Source organism: Nannobrachium achirus (genome assembly GCF_963921795.1).
Source record: "Nannobrachium achirus genome assembly, chromosome: 23".
Classification (NCBI taxonomy): domain Eukaryota; kingdom Metazoa; phylum Chordata; class Actinopteri; order Myctophiformes; family Myctophidae; genus Nannobrachium; species Nannobrachium achirus.
In genome coordinates this window covers 44,136,448-44,143,833 of record NC_137830.1, presented here as the reverse complement: position 1 = coordinate 44,143,833, position 7,386 = coordinate 44,136,448, and positions in this window count along the sequence as shown.

Below are 7,386 nucleotides of genomic sequence, written 5' to 3'. Positions count from 1 at the left end.
CTCTCGCCTCCCACATTCTCTCTGTTTTCCACCCTCAAAGTCATTTTCTTATCATTTCTCTCCGTCTAATTCGTCTCTCTGTCTCTGCGGTGCTGTTGAGATGCCCGTTAATTGTGTCCAAATTGCATTTGTGACTCATTGTGTGTGAGCGTGTGTGTGTGTGTGTGTGTGTGTGTGCGCATGTGTGCGTGCGCCAGGGCATTAACGACTTTGATTTTTGAAGTTGAGTTGAAGTCGACTTTATCGTTTGATGACGTCATCTCATCACACACGACCCCCCCGTTATTTTGGGGGGTCCCCAGATGATTAACTTAATGTGAAACATTGTTTTCTCACTCAACAGTAAACAAACCAACATAAAGTTTAAGTGTATAGAGGGTATTTGCACATTTCTAAAGTGCTAATTTAAGGACTGTTTTAATACCTCTAAAATGACAAATTAAACATTGGCCAAAATTGTCAAATATATAGAGATTTTTTTCAACTTCGACTTTCGACTATCTCTGGTGGGAGTCGAGTTTTTCGTTAATGCCCTATTGTGCGCACGCACGACTGTACAAGGTTTTATGTATGCAATGCGAGATGACAGAGAGAGAGAGAGAGAGAGAGAGAGAGAGAGAGAGAGAGAGAGAGAGAGAGAGAGAGGAGAGAGAGAGAGAGAGAGAGAGAGAGAGAGAGAGAGAGAGAGAGAGAGAGAGAGAGAGAGATGAGTTTGTATGTGTATCCCAATGTGTGTAAAGGTCAAGCCTATGTCTTAATCCAGGTGCAGCCATAGCGGTAGCTCCGGCTCCATTGTAATTAACCCATTTAGTGCTCCAGACATGAACGGGTTAAATGTCCAGCGTGCCTCTCGCAGGCTCCATACGCTGCCATTCTCTTATTTTGAAGGCCAGAAGGCCATTGCGTAAACACTTCCGGTTTGACGTCATGACGTCATTCAACGGAAGCGATCGTCACCCCATGCCGTTGCTAAAATGGCCGATCGTTGCCTTTGTTATTACGTTATTGTAGCGAGAATCTAATGCCATCCTTGGCTTTAAAAGTGTTGTTTGGAGAAAATGGACATTAAAGATGAGATCCACCGTCGGCCTCCATGTTAAGGGATTACTATTTTGTGCACGTGGATCCGTGATGATGATGAATCGGTGAGTCCAATCGTGCCAGGACTTTCCAACGGACCCTAGGGTAAGGGTGCCGGCGTTACTCTATATACAGTATTTTACGCGAGTATACTCGGGATCGGCACTCTAAATACTCGAGTATTTTTCACGAGTATACTCGGGATCAGCGTTAAATGAGTTAAGTCCTGTCCTGCAAGCCTGTTCTGTCACTGGCATCTGCATGTCCCATCTCTCCTGTCCCCCCGCCAGCTCTGACTCATCAGCTGATCCCGGGAACAGATGTGCGCCCTTTAACCTCGATTAGTAATTGCCAGTTATAGTGACAGTTTATAGCTCAACTGTGACTGCTTCTGCTCTGCCGCCCGCTTCTCGTGATCATTAGCGCTTTTCGTTTGATTGCTCCGGGGCATGTTGTGGTTTGGGCTTGAACAAAAGGGGGGGAATTTTCTTCGCGACGAGATAACGGCATCGTGGTTCAATGTCGCCTTTTCACGAGTCCAATCGTAGTCTTTTTTTTCTTTTTTTACAAAAGTAGAGTGGCGTAATTTGAGTTTATTTTATTATTTTTGGACGCGCACAGTTGGAGGAATAGAGTGATAATAGAATCATTGATGAATGAGCTGAATGCGGTTAAGGGAGCGTGAAAGAAGGGACGAGAGAGAGAGAGAGAGAGAGAGAGAGAGAGAGAGAGGATATCTTGAGATTAACGTAGCACAAAGCAAATTGGGTTTGCCATTATTACACAATTCAGACTGCAGAAAGCCCCTAACCATGAGAGACAAATGAGGCCTGGGATTCATAAAAGCTCCATTAACGGGCGCAAAGAGAGTGAGGGCAGGCCATCAATGGCTCCGTTTAATACCCAACATTTATATATAACCTACATACTGTCTGTGCCTATGTGGCCTTTGGCGCGCACCATGACTAGACTGCTTTTCAGGGACATCCGACCCGCAAATTGGGATCAAAACAGATCCACTGAAAGCCCCTCTTGTTCGACCCAGTTCACTTCAGCCGACTGCCTTAAGGGCCCTCTTCCTATAGTCCTCTGCGCCCGGAAGCTAGAATGTTCATGAACTTCTTCAGGCCCGGTTGCGGTAAGCTCTGGCTTATCAGGCTGGGAGTGGGTGACATTTACCCCTCACAAGTTTATCTTTTTTTTTAATTCATCACGTCTTAGAGCCCCCCCTTCTAGAAATAGCTAATCTTTCACTCAATAGGGGAAACGCCCCTCGCAAGTTGATTATGTCATAAATGTAATTTGTGATCTATCCCTATGGAATTTATGGCATGCATGTGCAAATAAAAACAAACGTAATACTTCCTATGGTTAATATGAGCATCAAATCAATATTTCAAATGTGTTTGTGTGTTTTTTTTTGCACATGCATGCCATAAAAATGACACATGCCATTTATGACATCATCAACTTGCGAGGGGCGTTTCCCCTATTGAGTGAAAGATTAGCTATTTCTAGAAGAAATAAAATATTTAAGGTGTTTTTAATTTTACATCTTAGTTATAGAGGACAATTATAATGTATTAAGGCATATTTGTCGTTTTAGCCAACAACTTGAACCCTAGTGTCCATATTCGGATTACTGTAGCCAACAATAGCAGTGAGCTTGTAGATCGGGAGAGGGAAAAGAGCACACTAAGTACAGAGTGAAAGTTTTGACGGTTCAAGTGGTTAAATATCTGAAAACACAAATTGACATGAATCCAAAATACACTGATGATTGCGCTGTCAAACAATGAAACTATATGGAATCTATGAAGAGGTTGTGGGGGGGTCCCTGCTTCATCTCTCTCTCTCTTAACTAAGGGGTCCTTGGCCTGAAAACATTGAAGACCCCTGATTTAAAAAAAAAAAAAAAACTATGCCATGGAGCTCAAATGTTAGCATTACCAGGTATAGCTGTTGGCCATTAGCAGCAGGTGCCTCTGCCTCTGTCAGGTGCCGCTGAAGATGGATGGAGTCGTCGCCAGTCCCCGGCAAGTCATCACCATAACCATAACACAGCCACTATCATCCTCTGCTTAACTGACTGAGGACGCATCATCACCCATTCAGACTAATGTGCTAATATGTCTTAATGCTAATGTCAGCGCGCTGAGCGCGGGGCCTCGGCGGATGGAGCCCCCGGCACAAACCAGATTACCCCACCGTCTGACTGTCTCTCAAATGGCCAGAGTGGAGAAATAGACGGTCTCATTATCGTCATCCACCGACGGCTCTCCACTAATCTCGGGGCAAACGACGCCATCAGACTCTTTGAATATTAGCATAGAGTGTGGCGGCTAAAAAGGCTGTGCACACATAGACGTGAAACGGGGGCTTGAGCCCCCCGCCCTTTTACCCGTCTGTAAAAAAGTGCCCTCTCCAGTCCAGACCATGAATGCAGTTTTTACTATGGTGAAAGAAATGCAAATGCCCTCTTTCCCTGCAATACCTGAAGGCAGCATTCAAAAGAATTGCCTTGTCCAAACTCTCCTGAACTTGAATGCAGCATCTTACGTTGAAAGAATTGCTCTCTCTGTGTAGAAATCCATGGTAACATGTCATTAGGTCGAACACCCTTTGGATCGACCACCAAACTCTAACCTCAGTAAAACTATGCCTAATTCTAACCCTAAACCTAACCCCAGTAACCGTGACGTGGGTGATTATCTAACCCGCCGACGCTGTTCGACCCAACGGGAGTTCGATCTATGGGGCAGTCCCCGAAATCCATGCCATACGCCACACCCCCAGTATACACTTGATTGCGACCGTAGGTCGCATTTACTATCAAAACCTCCACCGGCTGTCCGTGCGTCAGTCAGTCCGTCAGTCACACGTCACACTTTTGCCTGCTCCTATCTGCACAACCGTTGCCCCCATCCATGCGACATTTTGCACACACACTCCTTACCTGTCAAACTACAACCTCCAAGGACCCCCGGAGCTCCAGGGACCCCCAGGACCCTGGGGGACCCCCCAGGTGTAAAAAAATGACCAAATGTGCAAAAATGACCAAATGACCACCCCAACGGGGCTGCTCACAGGGGAACGCGACGCGTTGTGAGCTTGGAGGTCTGCTATTTTCCACATTTCCACCCAAAGGCCCTTTTAGAAATGTCAGCCCCTGCCTCTCTAACATTCTGTGCACGTCCCTGCTTGCTAGGAGCACAGATTGGAGCATAAGTCACGCGCTGCCGTCGCAGGTAGTGTCGGCGCGCTGGCCGAGGGCATCCGTCAGTGGGGATGACACAGATGGCGCAGAGGGTCAGGTTTCGTAGTCAAAGAGAGAGAGAGAGAGAGAGAGAGAGAGAGAGAGACAGAGACACAATGAGCTGATCAGGGAATAGAGGGTTCTGGGCATTGTTTATTGCAGGGCTGTAATTGAATAAACCAGGCGTCTAACCTCTTTAGGCCTGTCACTTTGCTTCATCCTCAGGAGACACATCTCAGACGCCCTGATTGAGTTTGCGCCAAATTGAAACTTTATTTCTTTTTTTCTTTTTTTTTCTCTTTCGTTCTTGTCTTAACTGGTAGCGTGCCCAGGATTGTTCAACATTTCATCGGCAGGTGCCCATGGCAAGCCGCTATTTTACCTACCTTTGAGGTCCTCCTGGCAAAAAAGTAATCCGAGTAAATGTAATCCAACTATGTCCTGTTTATCACGACAATGTTTTCTTTCAGTCAGGAACGCTTTTAAACAATCGCGGGGCCGCAGTGCTTTTGTAACGGCCGGTAGAAAAGGCCGCGTTTTGAACATGAAGGTGATTTAAAAGCTAAGATTAGAAGAAAAATTCAAATTTTTCTGCAGCAGCCTAACAGGCATGTCTATGAGGGAGACGTACAGCACTTCCCGGTCACGTGATCTCGCGCTGCATTTCGGAAATGGAGTGTTTTTTTTCGTCACCGCGGTAGCTTGGTACAGTAGCTACAGTACAGTATAGTTTACTGTACAACGCGTCGAACGCGTCAACGGGCCCCCAGAGGCATCAAAGGGATTGACGCGTTGCCACGTCGTGGACCACTAATGAGTTAAGAATGCCACAACACAGCGTTGTGTGTGTGATACTCTTGGATATATACGTTTTAATAAAGTTAAGTTAGTTTGTGTGCGTGTGCCTGTGTATGCGTGTGTGTGTGTGTGTGTGTGCGTGCGTGGTTTTCTTTGATCTGGTTTCTAATGATTGTAGAGTGTTTTGTAGGCTGTGTAGTACAGGAGTTCTGCTTCTCTGAGTTCATATGCAGCGAGTTCAATGTTAACTCGCTGTGACAGCTTTTCTTCCCCTCAGGGCTGCAAGAAGTTCTGCCATCCGCAAATCTTCATTTAGACAAGCTATTGATTGACACGATATGATCTACTGTATCTATTAGACCCAGTACAAGTATTTTAGGCTTCTAACAACTCCAGTGTAGCCCACACCAACACACGCCACCACCCCTCACTACTTGAAATTAATTGAATATTTGAAATAAGTGACTCCTACTGTACCACTGCGCATGAACACAATGTAATTTGTAGGCTATTGTAGCTGCTCTAGCCTAGTGTGTAACTTTCCTCTTTTACCCCGGATTTGAATCCGGTTTCCTGCGCAAGTGCTGCCATTTTTACCATTGATCTAATAGAGCCTGCCTGCTTGCTAGAGGGACACATTGAATCTTACCTTCTGGTCAAAATTCATGTCAGATCCTGCGTCAAACACTTTTAGTGCCTCTTATTTTGTAGTGATCCCGACAGTAAGTTGCCACAAATTCCTTCCATTGTCGTCCGCTTTTATTTTGAAGAGCCAGAGTGAAAACGTGCACGTTTCGTGTCACTTGACACAGCCCAGAAAGTTTCCGGATGTTTTCATCCTTCAGCATGGAGACGCCATTGCTGAGTGCAAATTATGCAGACTAAAAATGCGGTTCTCGGCGATCCAGACCTTTCACCGCGCAATGATGTCATCGCCAGTGGAAGAAAGGGATCGCGAGTCTGACTTCACCAACGGATCTGCATTGCTGACCCACAATAACCTACCTGACCTGGTGGAGACCTGTACGCTGACCTGTACGCTGGGAAAAAGAACCTTGAACCGGTTCTTTGCCGGTCGAAAGCGCCCACAGAGGCATCTGAATTAAATTTCTCAATTCAATTCTACCTCACACTTCTATTGGATTATTTCATCATAGTCACCAGGGAGGTGACTGACCACTAGCTAGAGGAGTAGAGCTGAATATGGAGTATAAAATGAGAATGTCCCCATTTTTTGGCCATATCATTAATATCGATAAGCATTAAATAATAATACAACAATAATTGTTATTTTGAATGACAGATCTACAAGCTCGTGAGGCTTTGTCCTTTTTGTATTTGATGGACATTTAAAAATTAAATTAAAAACGTACAGTAAGTTGTTAAAGGATAGTTCACCCCCAAAATGACTTTCTTTCTATTGATTACTCATGCCATGGAGACTTGAGTTCAGTAATATTTTTTAGTTTTTTGTCGAAAGAAATTTCATTTTGGGGGTTGAACTACTCCTTTAAGGAGAATGCCTTCGGTTAATGTTTATATTTTTATAATGCACGCATAGTATTATCGTCGTTGTCGGGCGGAAACCTCGTATCTCCAAGTTTCAAATTTGCACGTCCTTTCGCAAAGTAAAGCCCCTGCTCCATCGTACAAGGCCGTCGCACAGAAGTAGTGAAAACAGCCGATCTACAAGCACACAACGCCTCGCGGTGCGAGCGTTGTGTGCTTGTAGATCGGCTGTTTTCACTAGTTTAAATCATTTTTTAAAATGATAAATGCAAAACGAACGGTCTTGGACATACAAGGTTTTCATCGGACAACGACGATTATGCATAAGAAGCTGGATTGCCATCAGCACCTAAATCGTTTCAGAAAAATCCCAGTGGGAAGAAGAAAAAAAAGAAACGACATCTCTGGAGTGTCTCAGACGGATTTAGCTCCTGCTCCATTTTGAGCTATTACAGAGCATGTACTTGAGCAAGGCACTTAACCCCAACCTGCTCCAGAGAAGCGTCTCATTGGCTGGTAGATAATGGCTATAATAGGCAGCTCCAGGGCGTATGTAATTGTGTGTGAAGCAGGACAACTCTGAAGCAGAGCATGAGTGATCTGTCTGCCTTAATGGATTGATAAATGATAGGACTAGTCGACTTATAGGCCTGATTTACACTTTGACGTGCGAGGGAGCATGAATTAGCTGATGCTGTGTTATAGGTATTCTATTTAGTGTTTGTCAAGATAGATTCCTTACT